The sequence below is a fragment of the Corvus kubaryi genome, unplaced genomic scaffold, assembly GCF_017639235.1.
Source record: "Corvus kubaryi isolate FWS band 111438036 unplaced genomic scaffold, C.kubaryi_AGA036_p1.0 split1-37296, whole genome shotgun sequence".
Lineage (NCBI taxonomy): Eukaryota > Metazoa > Chordata > Aves > Passeriformes > Corvidae > Corvus > Corvus kubaryi.
Genome location: NW_024582075.1, coordinates 15,231,300 through 15,247,143, shown reverse-complemented (window position 1 = coordinate 15,247,143; position 15,844 = coordinate 15,231,300). Strand labels below are relative to the sequence as shown.

The 15,844-nt window shown below is 36.6% G+C and overlaps 1 protein-coding gene across 1 annotated transcript in view; it reads right to left on the bottom strand.

Annotated features, from left to right (window-relative positions):
* Positions 1-15,844, bottom strand: part of PTPRD (protein tyrosine phosphatase receptor type D) — a 1,187,501-nt gene that overhangs the window by 657,247 nt on the left and 514,410 nt on the right. The window contains exon 7 of the mRNA XM_042012906.1: positions 5,930-5,965. The gene's annotated coding sequence lies outside the window, so the exon portion shown is untranslated. The remainder of the gene's footprint in view (positions 1-5,929; positions 5,966-15,844) is intronic.

Below are 15,844 nucleotides of genomic sequence, written 5' to 3'. Positions count from 1 at the left end.
CACGGACTCTAAAGATGAGATAGAGTGCTGGAACCGTGGTCTGCCTCCACTGAGACAGGAGCAGACACCAGAAAAAACTTCAGATCTGTGTGTTCTGCATCCTCCCCCTGCCAGGCTGAAAGGAGTAGATCAAAAGTGTTGCAGGCAGTGACACTGGGATAAAAGACAGGCCTTGTCTACTTTTATATGGCTTTGTGGCTTTAAAGCCATGTGGGGGAGGAGATAATATAGCTCTTGGCAAGTTGTGAAATGACAGACCAAAATTAGAGGGACAGAGTGCTTGTGAGGGCACCGCGTTGGTGACTCTGAGTTGTGCTAGTCACGCTGGACCACGCTTCAAGTCTTACGAAGATGAGGAAGAGGTCCTGAGGTAACAGAAACCAAGAGGGAAATATGAGGGAAATATCTCAAATGAATTAAGGCATGTTCCTTTAAGAAGATAACATGTCTCAGCCCAGCTGAGATGCCATTACACCAATACACGCAGCACAGACAACAAACAGGAGGAGCTTGGAGCCACCGGAAAGTTATGACCTTGTTGATATTACTGAATCTTTGTGGGACAAATCTCATGCCTGCAGTGTGGCTGTCAAAGGCTACAGGCATTCAGAAGGGACAGGGATGAAAGGATGGGTGGAGGAGGTGCCCTCTACACCAAGAGCCTACTGACAAAGCCCTTTTGCTCCAGCTCACAGGCTGTTGTCCTGTGAGGGGATTTCAACCACCCTGACATCTGCCGGGAAAGTAGCATGGCAGAAGCAGGCAATCTAGGAGACCCCTGGAATGCATGGAGGATAAATTCTTAAGCCAGATGGTAAACGTACCAACCAGAGGGGACACAATACTGGATCTAGTGGTGATCACACCAGTGTGTGAGTTAATCAGGGATGTCAAGATTGGAGGCAGCCTGGACTGCAGTGATCATGCATCAGTGGACTTTGCCATCCTGAGGGATACGTGTCAGGTGAAGAGTAAAATAAATGTCCTGAACTTCAGAAAAGCAAAATTCCAGCTCTTCAAGAACTTAGTCAATAGAACCACCCTGGAAAACCACCCTCACTGACAAAGAAGCAGCGAGAATGCAAGAATTAGCTATGTGTAGGAACAAAAATTTGGGCAAGAAAGGAAGGAGACCAAACATGGCTGTGAGTAAGGAACTTCTGGTCAAACTAGCAGGCAAGAAGCAAATGCAGAGGCAGTGGAATCATGAACAGGCATCCTGGGAAGAGTACAGGGACTCAGCCTGGTTGTGTCAGGATGGGATTAAGAAGGCCAAGGCAAATCTGGAGCTGAAATTGGCAAGGGACCCAAGGAATAACAAGAAAGATTTCTACAGGTATGTCAGCCAGAAAAAGGTCAAAAAAGGCTACCCAGTGAGTAAAACTGGATGAGAAAGCTGAGGTAATCAAAAACTATTTTGCCTCAGTCTTCCGTGGCAACTTCCAGAAGCTAATGTCACTTCCCACACCTCTCAAGTGGGTTGACCACAAGACAAGGACTGGGGGAACTAAGGTCCTCCCATTGTAAGTAAAGATCAGGTTCATGACTACCTGAGGAACCTGAAAGTATGTCAGTCTATGGGATGAGATGAAATCCATCCCGGAGTCCTGAGGGAATTAGCTCATGTGGTTGACAAGATAGGCTCCATGATATTTTAAAAGCATGACAGTCAGGTGTAGTCCTCGCTGACGGCAGAAGGGGAAATATTGTACCCATCTTTTAAAAAGGTAGAAAGCAAGACCCTGGAACTACTAACCTGTCAGCCTCACCCCTCTCTCTGGGAAGATCATGGAACAGATCCTCATAGAAGATGTACAAAGGCATATAGAGGACAGGGAGGTGATTCAGGACAGTCAGGCAGTGTCATCAATGGTGAGTTTAATCAACATATTTTTAAAAATAAAAAGGTATGTATCATAAAATATTGGCTATTTTAAATATTTAGTCTTCCTACTAACTTCTAAATAAACATTCTGAAAGAGTGCATTTAAATTGCATGGTCCATTAAAAATACATTAGTTATAAAGAATTGAAGTCTAGGAATGAATGTTCTGTATTAGATACATCTTTCATATTATTTTGTCTGTATCAATTAATCTAAGTCTTTCCAAAGAAACTGAATATACTGACATCTACACCATTCAATCAATGGCTTTGTGACAGAGCTATAAATACCTGAGTACCAAGAGTGGGAAGGGAGAGACTATTTGTGGAAAATGAGGATTATGGCACATCTGTAATCACCTACAACATCAGCATTCATACAGTAAAATGGATGACAATAAAAAACATACACCTGAGAGGAATACATTATCTAAAGCTAGCATAAGCAGCATAAATGTTTCATTACCATGGAAATGGTGCACAGTACATGACAGCAGAAAAAGTCAGTTGAGATGGGCAATTTTAATTTATATTGATATGATCACAGGTGTGCTTTCAATCATTTCACCACTTCAGGTTTCTCATCAACTGTCACTAATAATTTCACATGACAAGCACAATGCTCTTGTGACACTACAAATGTAACCTGGAGTTACTTACAGTGCCTGCTGACTGGCAAGCCACTGTCTCTACTGCCAGGGCAAAACTCTAGAAACCCTATTTTGTACACCAGAGGTCTCTCAGCCTCTCCATGATGCACTGTGGCATTTGTGTTTTATGCAAAGTGTGGCTGATGCAATCAACGTAACTAAAAGTTTTGACAGTGCTCTTCAAAAGAAACAGTGCCTTCTGGGTGAAGATGGAAAAGAAGCAGGACAGGATTCAGAATTACCATGAGAGAGAGATATATATGATCAAAAACCTAAGATCATTTAGGGATTCATTCAACTGAAAAGCAGGATAATCTTAATCCATAAGGCTTTCTGGCTCACAGACTCTTCGTGCTTTAAATTTCAGAAAATCTTAACTAAATTTCCTGTATTGCATGCCCCACTTTAGCTCTAATAATACTGCTGTGTCTGAGGTCTAGTTGGTGCCAAGAACATGAATCAGGAAGTAGCATTCATGATTGCAAATAAATACTGTATTGTGAGAACACAAACAAAAGACAGTGAAATTGCAAACCCAATGCATTCTTAGTTTAACATACCATTTATATAACAAATCTTACATATTCCTGCATAGTGCTTTTCATCAGAAAAGTCTTATCTCCTTCCTTTGCCCTGCATACTTCAGATGACTTTTAGAATGAATTCTACAAAACACTATTAGTATGAAGAAGGTTTATAGTTGTCTCATTTCATGTTTTTTGTCCCTGAAATCATGCTACTATTAAGATACATTAGTAGCTTTTGAAAAGAAATTGTATGGGCAAAGTTAAAACACAAATTTTGTCTGAGTCCAATGATAAGGTCTATCAAACAAGCTATTTCACCATAACATACGTATTAAAATTAAAACATCATATAGTGTTAAATTTCTAATTTTAATGTATATTTCCTGTATACAATTTTTGACCATTACAACTAACTTAATCAGAACTCCATATACACACTAATATTATGATTAATAATAATATGATAATATTCATATATAAAATATTGTTTGCATTAATATGAGTACTTTTTTTTACACTAAGGATGGTAGAGAATTGCTTTAAAGCAATTTTTAATAAGAAATGGGGGTCTTCTATGAGAGTAACAATTAGATTATTACACAGTAATGCCATACTGGAGCCACTAATAACCATGAATGAAAATATAACTTCTCATGGTACAAAGTGCTTTTACATGTTATTTATAAAATATATGCTCACCTCTGGTTTCCTTAATTCCATTTATTGGGTTTTCTTTTCATTTGTTTTGCAACTGCTTTTTGTTGTGTCATTTTCATACTAAATTAGTATGAATCTGATAATTAAATGTAACTGTCATTATAGGAATTTAAGAAACCTAGAAGGAAAATGCCCAACTTTCCTAGTAGTTATAACTGTTCCTCAGTAACAGATGCAATGACATTAGAGAAAATGTTACTGTCATTTTCCCTTTCTTAAAATATTTTACTTTAGGATGACTGTTGCAAAAATGGACTAAGTAGCATTTAAACAGTTCCATTTCAGAACATTCAAATATTTTCTTTGTGCTGAAGATTATTCCCCATGAGAGAAGGATGAACAGAAGGAAACTATGCTCTTCTGCTTCCTATTTGCTTAGCACAGGTGTCAACCGAAGTATCAACACAGACAACAGAAGGGATAAAATCTTGGCTTCCCTGATATAAATGGCATTTCTCCCATTGACCTTAATGGGTCGGGGTTTTTTAGAGCTGTTTCTGGACTCACAGTTGCCAGAATGTGAGACTCCACTGAAAAGTCAACTTTCTCCACTGTGTAAGATGAAGGCAGATTGGATGTACATGGTAGTCAGAGCAGAACATTGAACACTGATGGTTCATGGCAAAGTTAACATGCTGTAGAGTGCAGAGCACTTCCTAACAATAACAATATATAATTTGCTTCTTTCATTTGACATTGTCTCATAAATAAAAGATAGGGGGATGATGAATTACAGTTTGCAAACATTAGAGCTAAATAATCATCGTTGATTGCTAATAAACTACAATGAAACCTGATTCATACAAATCAGAAGTTGTACTGCAGCAATAAATATCTAGGAGGGCACTGTACATTAATAACAATTTTTATGCTGTTTATTTGAATATCAATTTATATTTGCATAGCTCTTGGCTAGAAACTAGTGGGAAAATATTTCTTCAACAGGTTGAAACAAATCACTGTCAGCAACTCACTTTTCTGCTATATTTCGAGTTTGAAACATTTACACTTTGTCATCATAAACCACCTTTCTTGACACAGAAGACTAAGAGTTAAAATTAAATATATTGTTGTTAAAATTTCAAACCTTATTGAGATATTAATTTAAAATTGGTTTTACACCAACACTGAGAAACTCTACCTTTTCCTTCATATTCATTACTTTCACAAAATTGCCTGTTTTAGCAACGTAATTATAGTGATAGTAGTATTAGAACTTCTATGGTATGGTATAGTTTCTGTCAGCTGTTAAGGTTAGACTCTCTGTAGTGAATCCTATTGTCAAAGCTGCTAAAGGATGCTTTACACACACATAATTGCTACAGTTGATCCAAATTCTACAGTAATTACAGTATTAGAATAAATGGGAACATGGCAGCACATCACCTAAGAATCCTCTGGCAGTACAAAGATAAGTACAATTGCTGTGCACAGCTTTGTCTAAGCCTTTTAAGGCAATCTCCAAGATTCCACTATGTAAGTAGCAAAAGATCAGCTTTCAGACTCCTATTTTTAATTCCCACCACAATAGCTGCGCATTCTGTGGCTGACTGGAGTTATTTGTGTTTGCCAGTATTTTTGAATAATGGACAGATGTAAGGAAATAGAACAAAATACACAAAAAATTTCTCTCTTCAGTACTTGAAAAAAAGAATTCCAGTTGATGAAATTCAAAGCTACTCTTGCTATCTTAACATTTGTTTTTAAATTTCAAAACCCTGATTGTTTTTTCTTTCTCAACCCCAGCATTGCTCTTTTTGAAGGACCTGTCAGTTCAGTGCAATTTATGATGGGTCATGAAAAACCCTAGAGGCACACATTCCTGTCTCCTTAAAAAATTTGGAATTTAGGTTCCAAAGAATGAGGAACTTATTTCGATGAATAAGTTTAAATCACAGACTATCAAGAATACATGTGATTCAATTAAAATACTAGTAACTTTCCTTTTATGTAGGTTAGCCTAAAAATTTAATATGAGCTGTCACAATCAAGCCTATTAGTAACATAAACTTTTCCAGAATCTTGCATGTTACACTGCACATAAAACAAACAACTCTTTGCTCAGCACCCAAAGCCCATCCCCCTTGCCCTTGTCCCCCTTTAAAGGACTAGTTCATTTAACATTTATATTGTTAAAAAAAAAAAAAATACCTTGTATTCCCCAGTCTAATTGCAGACCAACAGAACCTGCAAAGTAAGAAAAAAAGTCTGCACAATTAGTTAATGATTACATATATGTACACACACAGGTAGACAAACTGACTATTTTTACAAGTAGTGAATGTGCTATCTGATAGTACAATGATAGGTACAAAAGCAACTGAGCAGTCAAATATTTCCTTCTAGATGCACTGAAAATGATTCAGAAAGCATAACAGGTAACATGTTGACATTAAACATAAACTCTTAGGTTCAGATAATTACCGTTTTTAGGCTGATAGTTAGCGGCCTCCTATTCCAGGAGCTGCTGAATGTTTTAGCAGTCAAAGTGCTTTGATATTCATTTTGTATTATGTTTGAAAATATTACTGTCTAATGCAAATGTCTTGAGTTGCCCCAATCTTACATGGAAAAAAGATTTCACTATCTCCAACAAGGATACAAACAAAGCATCATGCCTAGGAAGCCTATAGTTTTTTTCTGGCCTAGGAAAATCCTAATCACAGATGAAAACTACTCTACACAGCATGCTCGGGTAGTAGAGAAGGACAAAAGGTGATGATCTTAAAAGACAGATTATTTCTCCTGTTGCAAAGAGCTTATGCTCTACTTGCATCTTTCATAAAGTAGGCTCATTTTTTATGATTCCTAATTGTTATTATTTTTCAAGTCAAACTATGTGAAATCAACCTATGTTAATGAAACCAAACTTTCCAAATTTCAAGCAAATATGATGATCATACAAATTCTAAACATAACATTTGTAACTACTTATTCCCATCAGTCCCTTTGAAGAGGTCTATGGTATTTAATTTCCATTTTCTTGTTTTAGGAATAATAGATTTGTATTTTTAAAAAAATCCAAAACCAAAACCAAACAAAATCCCAATAAAAATTATTTTTATGAAAATAGTAGCAGCAGGAATAAAGTGTCAAACTAGTGATCACATATTTCCTTATATGGGAGACTGAGTATCATCACTTAAAACAACATGATCCTCAGTCCCTGATTTATTTTTCATTATGCAGCAATACAGAAAATGGCTAAAGACTTTACAAGATATAAAGTGACATTTAAGATTCAACAAGGAACTAAAACTGCTCTAAAACAGAGTATATGAAATCGACAAAAAAAATTACAAGGGCTAGGGACTGTCTTACTACAGGAAATTCAACATATACGATCCAAGATTTGCATTTCTGATGCCTTAGGCTTTAACTTTTATATTTTTCAAATCCTGTACTGCCTAATGTGTAACTCTGACGTTTTGTGGGGCCTGTTAGCTTCTGTTCTCTCATGGTGGTTAGATATAAAAAAAAGCTTCTCTAGGTTTGCTCATCAAGAACACCTCAATTGTCCCAGGTTCCAAAATGTATAAACTAAAAGCCTTTGAAGAGGAGGGGCAAACTTGGAGTAATGACATCATTAACTAAAGTTATAATTGGAGAATTAACCCTGATACGCAAATGACCCAAACTTATAAAAGCGTGAAGAACCCGTGACCCAGCATCCATCTTGGGTAGACCCCCTCATAGGCTTTACTCTCCCAGTGTGTACCTTTGAAGGCACTTCAAATAAATACCAACTTTTATTCTCTTTATCTTTTCTAGCCTCTGTTTTCAGGTAGCTACTTCAAGGCATCAGTTTAGGCACCCCAGATTGGACAAGGAGGCTTCTGGAAATCTTCTGGACTGAAAAAGATCCAGCTCAGCTCCCCCACTGCTGTCAGCATTTTGGGGGGGATAGTTGCAACAGTCCACAAGGTGTCAGAGCCCAAGAGCCCAAAAATTCTCCAGATTCAGCACAGACGCATGTAAGTGAATAAGGGTGGTATTTTGTTATTAGCACCTGGGTTGGCTGTTAAGAGATCTCTTATAATTTCGTTTGGTGTGTCTAGGGACTCATACGGTCCAAGGGGGTTCTAGTTTGTTGATTCCCCCTTCATTTGCTGTTAGCTTGTGAGAACTTAGTACTGCAGTGAGACTATTTTGGTCCACAGCCAGTGGTGGTGTAGTGGTTTAGGCTGCTGTTTGGCAAGTCCAAGCTCATGGGTTTGAGCCCTTCTCCTTGTTCTCTGTCTCTCTCTTAGCTTATTAGTCTGTAGTCAGATTGCTTTGCTTTGTTTCTGTGATCTTTCCTGTTTATAAGCATAAACAATGGGCGGTAATTTTTCTCGTACAGAGACTCAAATAGCCAAAAGTTTGCCATGGAGCTTGTAATAGAAAACTGGCAAAAATTGACTGGCAAACATTGATTCTGTACAAAACCGGAATTGATTAGGCTGTCAAGACTAATCTGGCCAATTTATAAATTAAACGACAATCAGAGGTGGCCTGAGTTTGGTATCCTACATGAAGAATTAATATTGGATTTGATATCTCGCTTTCGTAAAGACCACTGTTTCTTAGAACTTGATTATGCAAGGCTTTTTATGGTTATATCACAAAATAAACAGCTACAGGGATCTAAAGAACATAAACTACTTTTAAAGAAAAAAGGGAAAAAGAATGGGAAGAGAGATCCATTGTGGGGAGGCAGGGAAGAGGTGGATGTGGACCTAGTGGCCCCTCCTCTGAGGCCTGGGCCACCCACTGCTTTGGCCTCTCCCCATCTGGCTGTGGCTCTGGCTGTGGTTCCAGCTGCGGTCCCAGCCCCTCCACCTCTGGCTGCGGCCCCGGCCACAATTCTGGCCATCACTGTGGCCCCTCCGCCACAACTGCCACTGTCTCAGCCAAGGGCGCGGGCAGCTTGGGGGGGGGAAACGCAGCTTCAGCAAACCACCTGCCAATAAAAGAACCTCCCTGAGCAAGACCAAGGGAAATGTGTTCTAATGCACCTTGTTTGCAAAATACACCACAGATACCCCCCATCATGGAAAAGTTAACTATTCTCTAAAACCTTCATTGCAAAATAGAGAGCAGTAATTCCATAGTGTTTAATAACACAGAATTTTATATTGGTGATCAAAAAATCTAGCCATTGTGCCATTACCAGGAAATTTGAAGAGCGCGGATAGCATCTTTACCAGATTTATCAGTTTTAAAATAGAAAACCAAAGAGCAAAGAGAGAATGTAAGGGCATTAATGGAGTCACAGTGCCAGGATTCTAGATGAAAATAGGGCTTGCAGATTTAATTATAATTTTCACATAGACTATGTCCATAGTGATATTTTAATCTCTTATTCTTCACAAAAGCAATAAAAAGACATTTGGCATGAGGAAGGTCAAAAGAGTACCAGCTATAGAGACACAAACAATTGCAAAGTCCTCACAAGCCCTTTGCCATGGATTGTGTTGTTTTTATTCTCATTTACAGAACTATTTTACTCTCCTTTAGAAAGCAGGACATCAAGTGCTGACTGTATAATAACAAAGGGAAAGCTTAATATCTATATATGAATATAGATGACCTTTAGAGGTCTACATGGAGAATGTTAGTCTTTAGGGTCACCCGGTAGCATGATTTAAAGGATACTCATATATACTTCAGTCCTATAAATTATTATCTGAAACACATTATTTTCACATGTACGCATGCACTCACATATGGGGCATCCAAGGCTACTGTGATTTATTGCTCAGTCAGTATCTGAATTCATGTAAAAAGTATGCATAAACTGAGCCAGAAAGATTTTCAATGAGCTTAGTAACAAAGTACAGTACATATCCAATAGGGAGAGAATGAACCATAAATCTCATGTCTACTTGTGTTAGTTATGAAAGTAATTTTCTCATGCAGTCCTGATCAGAAACATAAAGGCAAACTAAATGAAAGCTTCTGGAAAGAAAAAGCTTCATGTAAGTGACACTTCATTGAACAGTCAGTGGGAAATCACAACTGCATAACATCTGTTTCAACCCTGCAAATAAAATTAATTTAAATTAAGTACATAAATAACTTGCTATGCACATATCAACGTAATCAATAAGCAGCAGACTCCTAATCACAACTGCCATTAAGATTTGTAGTGAAAGATAAGAATAAAGAGATAATTGCAATCAGAAAACATGCTGAGTGGAAATAAATTACAGTGAATTTTAAACAGCGTTAAAGAAATGTTCAGAGGAAGTTTACTGCAGCATATGAAAAGCCCCAGAATATGAGGCCAAACTACATCTTCCTTTCCTTGTCCCTCATCACTTCTAATGTGTGAAACTCAATTCCTTTTCCCTTGCTGATTTTGTTTATTGCTTGGAACAAATATAGACCTAAAGCTACCATCAGTTTCAGACATTATCTGAAAGAGAAAGCCATCTCTAAAGACTCATCATTCTTTTTTTTATTCCACACTACCTTGTAGTTCTGTCCTATACTATGTGTCTTCCAACTTTTCAGATGATCTTTTCTTGCACACAACTTCCCTATTCACTCTTTTGCTCTAAAATTCCTTATGAAAGAGCTCTCTGCACTCATTAAGAATACCCTTGTTTCTTGGCTTTATGGTCTTTTTTACACCAAAAGTCCACAGCATCAACTCCCTTTAGGTTTGGATACTCCTTTTTCTATCGCTTCTCCCCACACACCTCTCAGATTTACCCTACTTGCCATTAGCTGGAATGGCTAATACATGCTCCTACCCTTCCCCAAAGTCACTTTTCCCTTCCTATTTTCCTCTGGTATTTCCTTCACTTCTGTGATAGAATGTGGACTTGTGCTATTCATAAAAGGTACTCTGAGGAGAAAGCCATATATGTGGAAAAAAGAAACATCCTCAGATTTCAGGAGATGCAATACTGTTCCTAACTGATTGCTAGTTTTCCCTGCCTTTCTCTTGTTCTCTAACCAGATTTCATCTTAGGTGAGTAAATCAATTACCACTTTTCTTTTGCTCCTATCGGTCTCCTATATTAATTCTGATTTTCTTCTCTCTTTGACCTTCTATCTTCTTCCTCTATTAGATAGTGCTTTGCTTACTCTATTGTAGCCCTCATATTTTTCTGTTCCACCAAATTATAATCCACATCTTTAATTTTGTCTCAGATTTTACTGGTGCTATTTAATTCACTTTTTTCCCCTAATGGTCATGTTTGGCTTTTCTTTAATTTCTTCTCTACTCTGTCCTTCATTGGGACAGTAGTTGAAGGTAACAGAGGAAAAGCAATGATGAAAATGAACCTTTGCCTGTAGTCATCCTTTATTAACAACAGGAAAAGTGAACCTTCTTTCTTCCCAACCCACCCAAATTCAGATCTCCTCAGTTTTCTGTTCTTATGTAACTGCAAAACAGGAAGACTATTTTAAGTATATAGCTTGTTCAGAATTGCATCTATTTCAATACTAATGCAATTATACATATATATACTTCTTTACCCAGTTGAGTATTTTCCCAAAATTATAAGATTCACAGAAATAGTAAACCTTTATTTCAAAAAAATAATTTTGCTCTCCAGAAGTTCCCTCAAATGTCAATGTCATGTTCTTTATGCACCCTACATTTTTAAAGTAGCTCAGGGAATTCTGATTCCAAGAGAAATCAGGATAGGTTCCTCTAATGATTTTTGCTTGCAAAGATAGTGACTTGTGACATAAACAATTGGGGTGAAATTCTTCCCTTGATGACTTATCACTCAGGGATGCTAATGACTTCAGTAGAAAAGATGGTTGAACATCCTAGGGTACAATTTGCTTCCTACTGTTTTTGCGCTTACTGAGATTGAAGATTACTCTAGGGAAGATACTGTATGTGAAGCAGAGAAACCAATTGTGTCTGAAAAAGATGTTGATGGGTAAAGAATAAATAAGCAAAGAATTGCATGCATATGCAAATAAAGAGCTTAAGCTAATGTAAATATATACATACATGGTTCAACAGTGTAAAATCTGTGGCATGTATGCTAGAACCAATCCATATGCTATCATCACCAACAGCATCTGCTGGAAACTTAAGGCTCCCAGCAGCTTGAGACAAGCTGTGACACTGAGTCAAGAAGTGTGAGACAGAGGTAATAAAGAGAAGGAAATATTTTTAGCAGAGTGAATACATTACCACAGTCTTGATATTGGGGTATAGTCGGCCCCTAAATATCACTTAATGCAAACTAACAACTTTCACTATATGACATCAGGGACATCAAAATTATGAAGATGTTTTGATATTATTTTTCCTGATGGGAAAATTTTGTATTGGAAAACAGTAAAAATTTATTTAGTTAATACCCTTGCTGATTTCTGTCAGTGTAAAAGTATTTTTAAATTACAGTCATAGAATGTCCCAAAGCATATGCATAAATGAAGACCTACTACACACATTTAACAGGTATAGATGGATTCTGTGCCAGCTAAAATATTTCATAACAACAAAACTCAAACACACTGTACAGTTCCTAATTAAAAAAAAAAAAAACCAACAAAAAAACCTCCTGCCTAACCCACCCCTCTCTGCAAACAATAGAAAAAGAACACAAAGTGTAATGAGAGGCATTTTCAGTCCACTGAGGAGCAAGGTATCCCAAAGCTCCTATTCTGTTCTGACTCATTACAACTATGTATATATAAAGAAACCTACAGTTTACCTTACTGTCAGAAAGAACATGAATACAGAGAGTGAGGTAGAGAAATGGAACAACATGTAAAATGTGAATACCACAGTTATTTTCATCATTACATCATCTCAGACAAATATAAACCCTTACTCAGTGTACTTCATGGAAGTAGATGTGACTTCTTTGAAATTTTGTATTAAACTAAAAGGGAAGATATGTACTGCTAAATTCTTTTTTCTGTTGGTCAAATTAAATATTTTCATCAAATTCTGTGTTCAGACTTTGCCGGGAAGCCTCTAATATTTTTATTTGAAATTGTTTAGTTATTTTTAAATAGTGATACAAGGTGATATGCATGAATGTAATGCACAAAAATATGTTGTATATATATACACACACACATACATATACACACATATTATACCTATATAATATGCCAAAATATATAACAGAACCTCATGGGGAGTTTTAGCTCTCTTTTAGGTTTATTTTATCTTAGTTAACCTTAAATGAGTAGGAAATGACAATAAATTATAGTAATTCACAACTTTTTCTCACTGTCAGAATTTTTGATTCCAGCCTCTGTCAAGAACCAGCCCACAAATGAACTGTTAAAGAAATTGTTTGCAATTCCAGTCATTTACTAAGTAAGAATCATGTAAAAGGAAAGAGATTTCTCCACATGCCCCAAAGCATGTTCCATTGGCAGTGTCAGGAGAGAGATTTTGCTGTGTGGAACTAAGAGATTACACATTAAGGAAGTATGGGAGAAAAATACATAATAGGTAACCATGAGGTTATAAATACTTACAACTTGTCATGAGGTAATAAATATTTATGACATAAATATGATACATGACACACCTCTTCTCTTCAATGAGTAAAATCTGGCCTACAAAGGGAACTCTCTTTACGAGCACTACATAATCTCTTTACGCTAGTATTATTTTGTGACATACATATGCCCTAAATAGTACCTCTTAGAATATATATAAGCCATTATTAGCACGTGAAGAGGAGTCTTTACAGACAAGTGGGTCAGCCCTTACCAGGGGCTGTTCACAGTGTATACGCTTCTGGCTTGGCACTGCTGCAGTGTTGTAACTATCCTGCTGCTGATGTTCCCTAGTAAGGAAGAGTCAGAGGAATCAAGTTGTTGAATCCATTTTCCCACCCTGTATGTCAGTAAACACAAAACCTTAGTACATGTACAGGTGCCCAGGTGCTGGAAGCAAGGGGTTACAGGGAAGAATAGAAGAGTCCAAACAGGAGCAGGTATTCTGGTGTGTGAGGGACCAATCCTGGAGAAGGGAAAAAGAGTGAGGAGGAAGGAGCCACAGAGAAGAACTGTTATGAACTAACTGCAACATCCATTTCCCATCCCTCAGTCAGGGGACATTTGGTAGAGGAGTCAGAAATTAAGCTGAGCCTGGGAAGAAGAAAGGAGTGTGGGGAAAGAGATGTTTTTACTTTTGCTGTTCTTTTTTAACTGACTATAGATTACATTAATTTTCCCAAAATTTTTGGTCTGTGCTGACCTTGAAGGTAATTGGTAAGTGGCCTCCCTGTCCTTGTCCCAGCCCATGAGTTTTTCCACCTTAGTTTTTTCCCCTTACCCTGCTGAGAGGAGGAAATGAGAGTGGCTGGGTGTTGGTCTAGCACACTGTATGGTTCTCATCAATAAATCCTCTGTAAGAAACAACATATCTCAGAACTGGGATAGTTTTTAAGTGTCAGCTGCACACCAAATCTAACTTTATTAACCAGAGAGACACTTGGAATAGTTTTGGTACTTCATTTGCTGTAAGCACTTTTTAAAGTGTTACTGATAGAGGACTTCCAAAACTTAAGGTACATTGGGGTCTTGTGTAAAGAATACAACTTTCTTTTTACTTTTGTTGGAAAACTTGCGGAAAGCCTGCAGAGCAATCATGAATGCAATAGACATATAATGTGTTTTTACATTGTTTTTTTAAATTCAAAACTAATTAGTATTTTATTTTTACTCTAGACAATTACTTTACTATTAACTGTTTATGGGCTTTCTTCTTAGGGAATAAGAAGTATTTACGAACATAACAGCAAAACCAAAAAACCCCAAACACACATGAAACCTAATTCTGTAGACCAACTAATTCTTTTACTAATGAAATCTACAGTTCAAAACAAAAGCATAAAAAATGAAAACTGAGAGAAAAACTACACTGAATCATCCTTTAATTGTGCTTTATTTTTAATAACATGTTAGCAGCAATTTTAAAGGCTTTTTTAATGTCAGAAGTGCTTTAATCCTTTAACAAAGCTGCTTACATGCACAAGGAGTATTACAGGTTTACTGTACTAGATACAGTTTCTTGCTTTTAGGTAATCAGAATCGGTTTGTGACTAAAGCCAAGATAATCTTATGCTGTGTTTTTAGAATGAAAAATACAGGGTTTACTGGCTTTTTTCTTCCCCAATCATTAACTCAAAATAGAATTCCTAGTTACGTTGGTGCTGTAGAAGTATAGAGGACTTTTAATGGGAAATTTGAAGTAAAACTTACTGCAATACCTGCTTTCTAGTGTAAATTAATTGGCGTAAATAAAAAAAAAAAATGTCCAGTCACACTAACATAAAAGTAAAAATGAATAAGGCATAAAAAGTCAGTGTCTTTCTTATACTCAGATTATATCCCCATCAACTCACAGTAAAAGAAAAGCATCTACAATTAATCCTCAATAAAATTACTTTTTTAAGTATAAGAAGGGATCAATGCATAATAGTATTACTCAAGGAATTTGATTGTTCAAGGCACTATTTTAACTGTATTACATGTTTTTTGAAAAAAATCAAGTGGAAATTTTCTGTCTACTTGCAAAATATTTCAAATTATTCTAAGGATAATTTGTCCCATAGCATAGTGAATTTTAAACCAAAAACTGGAGTTTTGAAAAACACATAGGACAATATAGTCATGTACAAATGTTTGACTGCAATTACCACTTTAACAGTATTATACTTTTTATAGTAATTTTACTAAATACTTTGTATAACTTCTATATTGCCCTTAAAAATGTGTTTTTTAAAGTTGTTGACATAGGCTTTGTCATATGAAATGAGAAATTATTATAGATCTGATTGTATTCTGGTTTTCTCTTTTAAAAATGGAAATCTGAATTATCAGTCCTCTGGATTGTGAAACCTTACAACATGAAATTACAAATCATTTCTTGCAGGGAGGGTTGGATGTGCCTTCGTACTAAATACAACATTCTAACATGACGGATTGTATTCAGTTGCTTGTTTGGTCCCTGATAATATAAATTGTAAACGCTGTGCAAATAATATTGCATACATGTTCAGAAAATATGAATCGTATTCTATGATCTATTTATAAATACTTTATTAAACAGAGATATGTCCTGAGAGAAATAGTCAA